The sequence below is a fragment of the Budorcas taxicolor genome, chromosome 1, assembly GCF_023091745.1.
Source record: "Budorcas taxicolor isolate Tak-1 chromosome 1, Takin1.1, whole genome shotgun sequence".
Classification (NCBI taxonomy): Eukaryota; Metazoa; Chordata; class Mammalia; order Artiodactyla; family Bovidae; genus Budorcas; species Budorcas taxicolor.
Window position 1 is genome coordinate 152,467,775 of NC_068910.1, and position 12,005 is coordinate 152,479,779.

Genomic DNA, 12,005 nt, shown 5'->3' on the forward strand with positions numbered 1-12,005 from the left:
AGTTACTTTGGAACAATAGAGTTACTTTGTATCTTAATAGCTCCAAAGTCAATAATGAATGATTACAGGTATCACCTTTTAACTGAATTGTATTATAAAAAGGAGTGGTTTTCAATGATTTGGCTTCCTAGTCAGAGAAAGAAGAGCTATGGAAACTTCATAATAATAGGTTTATAGATTTATAAAGTAAAAAAACCTTCATAAATATTTAAAATGACTTGATATGTTCCCTGGACAATGATAATAGATGAGAATGTTTTGAGTGTGTATACAGAGTAATCTGTAATTGCTGTAGCAATTTGCATCTTGAAGGATGGATTACTTTATCTAGATCTTGAACTCTTCCTTTTATTCTGTAAAATGTAAGCTTAGGCAATAATACCCTTCCTTTTACTATTGAGATATTAAGAAATGTAAACAATAAATATGCTTGCAGGGAAAAAGAAACTAAATGATTGTAATTTCCACTCCATCCAAGCCCATCCCTATGGTGCAGAAAGTGTATTTCTGAAGACTTCTCTGCTTCTCTCCTTTTACTACTGAGGGTACAGCAGCAATGTGGCAATGGTTCTTTTTTTTGTAGTTAATGGCAAGAGATTGGAATGAAAAAAAAGAGAGATTTGAATGACAGTGAGGAGCATAGCAAATCTCCTTCCAAGAAAGCAATGATAAACTGCATAACAGTACCCAAACAACCATTTAGAGGCCTGGAAATTGACTTAGGGCATACAACAAATTGAAAAGTGTTTATTTTACGAGAACTGTGAACCTCAGGTGCAAGCAATGAGTCTATGCTGTATTAACCTGGGCTACTTCCATTCTGGGCTTCCCAGGTGGTGTTAATGGTAAAGAACCCACCTGCCAATCCAGGAAACATAAGAGATGTGGGTTCGAGCCCGACATCAGGAAGGTCCCTTGGAGGAGAGCATGCCAACCCATTCTAGTATTCTTACCTGGAGGATCCCATAGACAGAGGAGCCTGGCTGACTTATAACACAGGGAACTGAAGCGACTTAGTAGGCATATACATGCACTTCCATTCTATCTCCTTCAGTTCTATCATGTGATAGTTTGGCCAGGGTGGAACAAGCCAAGAAAAAGAGAAGCTTAGCTACTACAGGAGGCCAAATTGGTTTGGAGAGGAGAGTGGGAAACCGCATGCCCTCAATTATTGTTAGAAATGGCAAATAAACAGGGAAGGCTAACAATGCAGCTAGCCTGATGTCATGCTCCTAGTTGGAATAAATGAGAAACCAACAGGCTGGTGAGAAACTTACCAGGGAGATAAAGGGAATGAGACAGTCACAATGGGTCTTGGTAAACCTCTACTTATTCCTGGTAGTCTGGAAGATGGCCTGCGTGCCAAAGGCTGTGCACATGCTCAAAAATTCTTCACAAACCCCTGGAATAACTTGAGACCTCCAGCCAACAAAGAAAAGCTAGAACAGGCTTGTAAACAATGTACTTTGTATAATGAGCTGCATAAGGTCCCCACAAAGGATAAGTCCAAGTTGTAACCTCAGGTACCTGTGAATGTAACCTTATTTCAAATAGGATCTCTTCAGATGTAATTAAGGTTCTTTTTTAAAACATTCTTTTAAAATTTATTTGTTTTTGGCTGCGTGGGGTCTTATGTGCTGCGCATGGATTTTCTCTAGTTGTGGCTAGGTGGGGCTACTCTCTAGTTGTGTTGTGTGGTCTTCTTACCACGGTGGCTTCTCTTGTTGCACAGCACAGGCTCTAGTCCTTGCAGCTCACAGGCTTTACAGCACAGGCTCAGTAGTTGTGGCAAACGGGTTTAGTTGCTCTGTGTCATGTGGAATCCTCCCAGGCCAGTTGAACCCATGTCCCCTGCATTGGTAGGCAGATTCTTAACCACTGGACCACCCAGGAAGTCCAAGTTAAGGTGCTTGAGATGAGATAATCCTGGATTGATAGAAGTGAAGTGAAAGTCCATGAGTCGTGTCCCACTCTTTGTGACCCCGTGGACTATAGTCCATGGAATTCTCTAGGCCAAAATACTGGAGTGGATAGCCTTTCCCTTCTCCAGGGGATCTTCCCAACCCAGGGATCGAACCCACGTCTCCTGCGTTGCAGGCGGATTCTTTACCAACTGAGCCACAAGGGAAGCCCGAGAATACTGGAGTGGGTAGCCTTTCCCTTCTCCAGCTGATCTTCCCGACCCAGGAATTGAACTGGGGTCCCCTGCATAGCAGGCGGATTCTTTGCTAACTGAGCTATCAGGGAAGCCCTGGATAGAGTGGGTCCTAAATCGATGACTAGTTTTCTTATAAGAGAAGGGAGGGATTTAAGATACACAGACACAAAGGAGAAGCGTGAAGGCCATGTGAAGATGGAAGCAGAAATAGGAGTGATGCCCCTACAAGTCAAGGAGCACCGAGAATTGCCTGTCGCTCCCACTACCTAGGAGAGAAGCATGGGATAAATGCTCCCTCTAAGGAATCAATCCTTCTGACATCTTGATTTTAGATACCTGTTTTTCAGAACTATGAGAGAATAAATTTCCAGGTTATAAGCCATCAAGTCTGTGGTAATTTGTTACAGCAACCCTAGGTAACTAACACACTTCGTGTTGGAACTGTACAATGAATATATGTTAACTTCCAACCATGGAAAGAGGGGAAATGTTGGGTGCAGAGAGACCTGTTGTGTCGGATTTCTGGCTCCACCAATTATTAATTTGTGGTTGTGATATTTGGCCTCTGAGGACTTCAGTTTTCTTATTTGTAAAATGGGCATCCTTGCAGGAGTTTTCCCCCCATTCCAGTTTATCCGTTAGTTCAGTCACTCAGTTGTGTCCGACTCTTTGTGACCCCATGGACTGCAGCACACAAGGCTTTCCAGTCCATCAGCAACTCCCAGAGGTTACTTCAACTCATGTCCATTGAGTCAGTGATGCCATACAACCATCTCATACTTTGTCGTCCCCTTCTCCTTCTGCCTTCAATCTTTCCCAGCATCAGGGTCTTTTCCAATGAGTCAGTTCTTCCCAACAGGTGGCCAAAGTATTGGAGCTTCAGCTTCAGCATCAGTCCTTCCAATGAATATTCAGGACTGATTTCCTTTAGGATGGACTCGTTGGATCTCCTTGCAGTTCAAGGCACTCTCAAAAGTCTTTTCCAATACCACAGTTCAAAAGCATCAATTTTTTGGCACCCAGCTTTCTTTATAGCCCAGCTCTCACATCCATACATGACTACTGGAAAAACCATAGCTTTGACTAGACAGACCTTTGTTGACAAAGTAATGTCTCTGCTTTTTAATATGCTGTCTAGGTTGGTCATAGCTTGTCTTCCAAGGAGCAAGGGTTTTTTAATTTCATGGCTGCAGTCACCATCTGCAGTGGTTTTGGATCCAAGAAAATAAAGTCTTTCACTGTTTCCATTGTTGCCCCATCTATTTGCCATGAAGGAATGGGACCAGATGCCATGATCTTAGTTTTCTGAATGTTGAGCTTTAAACCAACTTTTTTTACTCTCTTCTTTCACTTTCATCAGGAGGCTCTTTAGTTCTTCTTCACTTTCTGCCAGGGTGGTGTCATCTGCTTATCTGAGGTTATTGATATTTCTCCTGGAAATCTTGATTCCAACTTGTGCTTCACCCAGCCTGGCATTTCTCATGATGTACTCTGCATAAAAGTTAAATAAGCAGGGTGACAATATACAGCTTTGACATACTCCTTTCCAGATTTGGAACCAGTCTTTGTTCCAACCTGATTTGTTACATGTCCAGTTCTAGCTGTTGGTTCTTGACCTGCATACAGATTTCTCAGGAGGCAGGTAAGGTGGTCTGGTATTCTCATCTCTTGAAGAATTTTCCACAGTTTGTGGTGATCCACACAGTCAAAGACATTGGCATGGTCCATAAAGCAGAAATAGATGTTTTCCTGGAACTGTCTTGCTTTTTCGATAATCCAACAGATGTTGGCGATTTGATCTCTGGCTCCTCTGTCTTTTGTAAATCCACCTTGAACATCTGGAAGTTCTCGGTTCACGTACTGTTGAAGCCTGGCTTGGATAATTTTGAGCTACTTTGCTAGCGTGTGAAATGAGTGCAATTGTGTAGTAGTTTGAGCATTCTTTGCTATTGTCTTTCTTTGGGATTGGAATGAAAACGGACCTTTCCCAGTCCTGTGGCCACTGCTGAGTTTTCCAGATTTGCTGGCCTGTTGAGTGCAGCACTTTCACAGCATCATCTTCCAGGATTTGAAATAGCTCAACTGGAATTCTATCACCTCCACTAGCTTTGTTTGTAGTGATGCTTCCTAAGGCCCACTTGACTTCACATTCCAGGATGTCTGGCTCTAGGTGAGTGATCACAGCATCGTGAATAACTGGGTCATAAAGATCTTTTTTGTACAGTTCTCCTGTGTATTCTTGCCACCTCTTCTTAATATCTTCTGCTTCTGTCAGGTGCATACCATTTCTGTCCTTTATTGAGCTCATATTTGCATGAAATGTTCCCTTGTTATCTCTGCTTTTCTTGAAGTGATCTCTAGTCTTTCCCATTCTATTGTTTTCCTCTATTTCTTTGCATTGATCACTGAGGAAGGCTTTCTTATCTCTCCTTGCTATTCTTTGGAACTCTGCATTCAATTGGGTATATCTTTCCTTTTCTCCTTCACCTTTTGCTTCTCTTCTTTTCACAGCTATTTGTAAGCCCTCCTTAGAAAACCATTTGGCCTTTTTGCATTTCTTTTTCTTGGGGATGATCTTGATCACTGTCTCCTGTACAATGTCATGAACCTCCGTCCATAGTTCTTCAGGCACTCTGTTTATCAGATCTAATCCCTTGAATCTATTTGTCACTTCCACTGTGTAGTCATAAGGGATTTGATTTAGGTCATACCTGAATGGTCTAGTGGTTTTCCTACTTTCTTCTATGTAAATCTGAATTTGGCAATAAGGAGTTCATGATCTGAGCCACAGTCGGCTCCTGGTCTTTTTGCTGACTGTATAGAGCTTCTCCATCTTTGGCTGCAAAGAATATAATCAATCTAATTTTAGTATTGACCATCTGATGATGTCCATGTGTAGAGTCTTCTCTTGTGTTGTTGGAAGAGGATGTTTGCTGTGATCAGTACATTCTCTTTGCAAAACTCTATTACCCTTTGCCCTGCTTCAAAGGCTAAGTTTGCCTGTTACTTCAGGTATCTTTTGACTTCCTACTTTTGCATTCCAGTCCCCTATAATGAAAAGGACATCTTTTTTTGGTGTTAGTTCTAGAAGGCCTTGTAGGTCATCATAGAACCATTCAACTTCAACTTCTTCAGCATTATTGGTTGGGGCATCGACTTGGATTACTGTGATATTCAATGGTTTGCCTTGGAAACTAACAGATCATTCTGTCATTTTTGAGACTGCATCCAACTCCTGCATTTTGGACTCTTTTGTTAACTATGAGGGTTACTCTCTTTCTTCTAAGGGATTCTTGTCCACAGTAGTAGATATAATGGTCATCTGAGTTAAATTCACTCATTCCAGTCCATTTTAGTTCACTGATTCCTAAAATGTCAGTGTTCATTCTTGCCATCTCCTGTTTGACCGCTTCCACTTTACCTTGATTCACGGACCTAACATTCCAGGTTCCTATGCAATACTATTCTTACAGCATCGGACTTTACTTCCATCACCAGTGACATCCACAACTGGGTGTTGTTTTTGCTTTGGCTCCGTCTCTTTGTTTATTCTGGAGTTATTTCTCCACTCTTCTCCAGTAGCACATTGGGCACCTACTGACCTGGGGATTCATCTTTCAGTGTCTTATCTTTTTGCCTTTTCATGTTGTTCATGGCGTTCTCAAGGCAAGAATACTGAAGTGGTTTGCCATTCCCTTCTCCAGTGGACCACGTTTTTGTCAGAACTCTCCACCATGACCAATCCATCTTGCGTGGCCCTACATGGCATGGCTCATGGTTTCATTGAGTTAGACAAGGCTGTGGTCCATATGATCAATTTGGCTAGTTTTCTGTGATTGTGATTTTCATTCTATTCACCCTCTGATGGACAAGGATAAGAGGCTTATGGAAGCTTCCTGATGAGAAGACTTCTGAGGGGGAAAGGGTCTTGTTCTGATGGGCAGGGCCATGCTCAGTAAATCTTTAGGCCAATTTTCTGTTGATGGGCAGGGCTGTGTTCCCTCCCTGTTGTTTGACATGAGGCCAAACTATGGTGGAAGTAATGAAGATAATGGTGACCTCCTTCAAACTGTCCCATGCATACACTGCCCCACTCAGTGCCCCCGACCCTGCACCAGGCCACTGCTGACCCATGACTCTGCTAGAAACTCCTGTATACTCACAGGGAAGGCTGGGTCAGTCTCTTGTGGGGTCAATGCTCTTTTCTCCTGGGTCCTGATGTGAACAAGGTTTTGTTTGTGCCCTGCAAGAGTCTGTTTTCCCAGTCCTGTAAGTTCTGGTGGCACTATAGTGGGGTTAATGGTGACCTCCTCCAAGAGGGCTTATGCCATACCCAGGTCTGCTGTACCCAGGGCCCCTGTGGCTGGCCACTGTTGACCTGTACCTCTACAGGAGACATTCATACACTCAAAGGCAGGACTTGCTCAGTCTCTGTGGAGTCTCCTGGTGCGCACAAGGTTTTGTTTGTGTCCTCTGAGCGTCTCTGGTGGGTATGGGGTTTGATTCTAAACATGATTTTTCCCCTCCTACCATCTTGCTTCTCCTTTGCCCTTGGATGTGGGGTATATTTTTTTTGGTGGGATCCAACATGCTCCTGTCGATGGTTGTTCAGCAGTGAGTTGTAATTTTGGAGTTCTCGCAGGAGAAGATAAGCACATGTCCTTCTACTCCACCATCTTGCTTCTAAGTCTATAATAAACTATAATAAACCCAGTCTATAATAAACTCTTATTCTCTAGGCAAATTCTTTCTTAGCGCCTTGTGTTGAATTATATTTTGCACAAAGTTGATTTCATCAGGCTAAAAATTCTCTAAGGGCAGAAAATGGTCACAGTGTCTGTAACATAGCAGCTATAATTAATCCATGCTTATAAGACTGGTGTGATGTGAAGAGTAAATCTGGTACTTGATAACAGTGGTACCTATGATTATTATTTATTTCTGTCTTTAAGGTTTGTATTGCCCCTTTGCATTTTTAGCTACACATATGTATATCCCTCAGGGAAAAGGCAGAATTTGAACTGATCGTTGAACAATGTGTTAGCCTTCGGCTGGTGGAGAGGTTTAGAAAGAGGACGATCCAAGTGAAAGAAACAATAGGAAACAGCGTGGACTGCTCACTGGATGCTAGGAGCCTACCTGCCTGGAATGGAAGCTTTGCCTCTGCAGAAAAAAGTGCCAGAGATATCCTTAGCTGTAGTGCAAGTCCTTTCTTCCCTGAAGGATGATGTACAAACTTTACAGTAGAGGACCCCTGTTTGTACAGGTATGAAAAGTGAAAGTAAAGGTGTCAGTCGCTCAGTCATGTCCAACTCTTCGCAACCCCATGGACTGTAGCCTACCAGGCTTCTCTGTCCATGGGATTCTCAGGCAAGAATACTGGAGTGGGTTTCCATTCCCTTTTCCGGGGGATCTTCCCAACCTAGGGATCAAACCCGGGTCTCCTGCATAGCAGGCAGATTCTTTACTGTCTGAGCTGCAGGAAAGCCCCTTGTACATGTATGCTTCATGCTTATTAAACATCTTAGTTCACATACATTCCCTTAGTGTTTATGGCCTAGAGGCATAAGTAGTAAAACTAAATGAGATTATAGATCTCCAAACCAGACCAGCTGCCCAAATCTGGGATTATTTCCAGCTATAAATAGTGACTGGGCACAAAATTGACTACCAAAATTAAGGGGTAGAGGGTTGGGTATTTGGGGAAGGGAAAGAAAGAGTGCCAAAAAATCCAAATGTTATATATTAACCCTCCAAGAGAAAGAGCAGTAGAAAGTTATAAACAACTGCAATTGAGGGCCATAAAGCTTGCCAGGAAAGGAAATGTATGAAGTAAAGAGAGGAATATAGGGTGTTTTGACAGGCAAAATCCCCTTTTAACCAGAACCATGTCCCCTTCCTTTAAAAGTAATTTAAAAGATTCCACTCTTTAAAGAAATTATTGGTAGAAAAATGTGAATCTTTGTTTCTAAATCAACTGCAAAAATAAAATTAGCATTTAAAAGGGTTTTTTTTTTTTGTTTATGTTTTAAAAAGCTATATGTGTTTTCTTAGAAAGTGTCATATGTTGTTTAAGCCTCTGGAATCATTTAAAATTACCAGTAGAATTAGAATTATTATTTTGGTAAGAAATTGTTATACACATAATGTACATAAGTGCATACAAGTGGCAGAAAAATTTAAAAGCTCTAGTTAAGAGCAAATTTGTCAAAATTACTCATTTCTTACCAAAGATAGTAGTATAAATGTTATAATGTGGATCCTCCTAGATATATTATATGTACCATGCTAAAGTGGTGCTGGAGATGATTCTTGAGAGTCCCTTGGACTACAAGATCAAACCAGTCAATCCTATAGGAAATCACCCCTGAATATTCATTGGAAGGACTGATGTTGAAGCTGAAGTTCCAATAATTTGTCTACCTGGTGGGAAGAGCTGACTCATGGGGAAGACCCTGATGCTGGGAAAGATTGAGGACAAGAGAAGAAGGGGATGACAGAGGACGAGATGGTTGGATAGCATCACTGACTCAATGGACATGAGTTTGAGCAAACTCCAGGAGACAGTGAAGTGTGCTGCAGTCCATGGGGTCACAAAGAGAAGGATATGAAAGCAATGCTAAAGTTGGCTCTACACTATTATTAAATTCTTGAGATTAGTTGGAATATTTTGTAGTGATCATTTTCAGTCACTTTTAGAGGGCCCTAATTTTTGTAGACTTGGATGTGTTTCTCTAAGTTTCTCAAATACATCCCTTGTTGTAAACAAGAGTTTACTTGTGTCTATCAATCTGTCTAGCTAGCTGGTTAGCTTCCCTGACCCCTTCCTGTGCATGCTGTGTGTGCTAAGTCGCTTCAGTCGTGTCCCTATGGACTGTTGCCCATCAGGTTTCTCTATACATGGGATTCTCCAGGCAAGAATACTGTAGTGGGTTGCCATGCCCTCCTCCAGGGGATCTTCCCGACCCAGGAATCGAACCTGCTTATGTTAGGTCTCCTGCTTTGGCAGGCAGGTTCTTTACCACTAGCACCACCTGGGAAGCCTGACCCCTTCCAATATATAGGGAATTCCTGTGGCAAAGCTCCATGGTAGAAACTGAAAAGACCAGATGTGTGTTCTTCAACCAGTCACATAGCTAGGGCCTCACTTTCACTATTTTTGGGTTCTTGAAGCGAATAACCAAGGCCAGTAGAGAATCCAGTCTAGGGTGATGGCAGCAGGGGCAGAAACACACAGGTCCAGAGTGTAGGCATTGCTGTGGTGTTGTCCCCACCAGTCTGGTCTAGTACCTCATTTTTGTTTTGGTCTTGGCTGCTGTCAGACTTCCCTTGTTTCTGTCGATTTTCCTAGCCTGTTTCTCCACATTTTACTAGTGATTCTAGAAACTACCCAGAAAGCCTTAAAAAATTGTTTTCCTTCTTAAATCAGCCAAAGTCTTTTGTTATTTTCAATCAAGAACTCCGATTGATAGAGTGTTGCTCTCAGTTCCACTCAGAAAGTGGAAGCCTAATTGTGTTTGGTAGCATTGTGAACCATCTAGATTTTAACCTCTATCCAGAGAGCCTAGGAAGTTAGACTAGAAAGAATTTTGGAGATAGTTTTGTTATCTGCATATATTGAGGAATTTATTTCCCTTAGTGGAAAAAGCTAGAAGGCCTGGGTTCAGTTCCCCACTGAACTTGCTGGCTGTAGGATATTGGGAAAATCAGTTAATTCCCTGATTTAGGCATCTCAGGTGGCAATTCAGGAGATGCAAGAGATGTCAGTTTGATCCCTGGATTGGGAAGATCCCCTGGAGAAGGAAATGACAACCCACTCCAGTATTCTTGCTTGGGAAATGCCAAGCATAGCGGAGCCTGGAGGGCTATAGCCTATGGGGTTGTGAAGAGTCAGACATGACTGAGTGAGCATGCACACACACTCGTGTGTGTGTGTGTGCACGTGCCTATAAAGTGAGGTAGTTAGATTTGAATTTCCTCCATATCTGGAATTCGATGACTTTTAAGCAGATCCAGAAACTTTAGATTTCAGATCATAGCTCCTAATTCTGAATTCTCAGTCCCACTAAATACATACTGCTGAATAAATATAAATAATAATTAAAACATCAAGGAGGTATGCAGGGAGTAAATCTATATCCTTCTTTTGAAAGTTTAAACCCATTTAACCTTTTGATGAATTAGTTGCCACACAGATATCCAGATAGAATCATTTGTATGGATGAAGGGATGCTGTGTGTTCATGTTCACAGCTGAAGACATGAAATAGTCTTTTACAACAATAAATTATTAGTTTCTTTATTACAGCTATAAAGAAAGTTCTTAAATGTTGTTAATACCATGTGTGTTAAGTATAATGTCTTTCCCATTAGCATTCAAGGACCTAAAAATCTTCTCTCAGGAGAAATTTTAAAGATTAAAACTGGTCATAGTTGACTGTATGTTCACGGTAAGGCACAGTCAGTGAACTGTACACTGTCTAGCTGATGTTAACATTCAAAGATTTGATTTTTAAAAAACAGGACTGAATATTTTAATGCTGGGAGCCCATGATTTATTTTAGTATTTAGGTTTAGATTCAAGTTGTTTAAATCTGTGACTGTTATTTCTGTACGGAAATAGATGAAAACTGACCTAGCGTCTTTCATTCTGAAAGCTCGAGCTCATGTGGGATGGTAGTGACATTTTTCTTTCTTTAAAGAGTTTATCAGGATACTAACGTTGATGTAGAGCAGGTGGTGGCCCATTTAACCTGTGCTCTGATTAATAGGCCATTATTACTCTATCAAGGTATTTGATATATGCACAGCATGGTTTGGAGATGGTCCTCTCTCCCTGGCTACATAAGGATTATTTGGGTAAGGTTTTGATTTGAAAGATTTAGTGTATTAAATACTACTGGCAGTTATTTCAATGTGACTAAAGCAGAGTAGCAAATCTTTTCCAACAGTGTATGATGACATAATTAAAACATAGTTTGTCAGATGAGACTATTATGTTCTGACAATAATGTCCCAATCAAGTGAAAATAAAGGGGAGCAGAGATGAAATCCCACTGAGGATGAGTTCAGAAATATGTGTCTAGATTAATTTTGGAATCTTGGTAGTTAAGATAGAACTGATCTGACTTGTTAAATCTCCTCTGCCTCCTTCCACAGGTCACTGTCATCTTTTCCCAAGTGATGGCTCCTCTTTCATTCTCTGCTTTAGTATGCTGGTATTTTCTTCATCTCCAGTGAGAAGTGATTGGACTTCTTTTCATACATAAAAATGTAGACTTCAGACTTCCCTGGTGGTCCAGTGGGTAAGATTCTGCACTTCCAATGCAGGGAGCCCGGGTTTGATCCCTGGTCAGGGAACAAGGATCCCACATGCTGCAGGGCACAATAAAAAAAAGGTAACCTTTTACATCTTAAGGTTTGCAGTTAGTTCTCTAGAGTTAGATCTATTTGAATAAGATAAAAAAGGTATATTATTCAATACTTATAGACCTGGAGTTTCCATTTTTCTGGCAAAAGAGAAGTGGCTTTGAATACTTAGAAATTACTCTGCTCTGAGATTTTTTTTTGCTGGAGGATTACCCTTTCATAAGTTTAGACTATGGAGGGGATCTTTCCAGGTTCTGTGTTCTACAGAATACTGTGAATGTTATTTATATTTTGATGTCAGTTAGAAGACAGAAGAGTAACATAAATGATCCAGAATACATCGTAACTGCTATTGCTATTGCTGTTGTTGTTCAGTTGCTCAGTCATGTCCTACTCTCTGTGACCCCATGGACTACAGCACGCCAGACTTCTCTGTCCTTCACTATCTTCCAGAGTTTGCTCAAACTCATGTCCATTGA

General features: G+C 41.3%; 1 non-coding gene across 1 annotated transcript; it reads left to right on the plus strand.

Moving 5' to 3' along the window:
• Positions 1–11,444: 11,444 nt before the first annotated feature.
• On the plus strand, positions 11,445–11,517 carry TRNAG-UCC (transfer RNA glycine (anticodon UCC)). Its single transcript has one exon. It is a non-coding gene; the product is annotated as a tRNA-Gly (tRNA).
• The last annotated feature ends 488 nt before the right edge of the window (positions 11,518–12,005 follow it).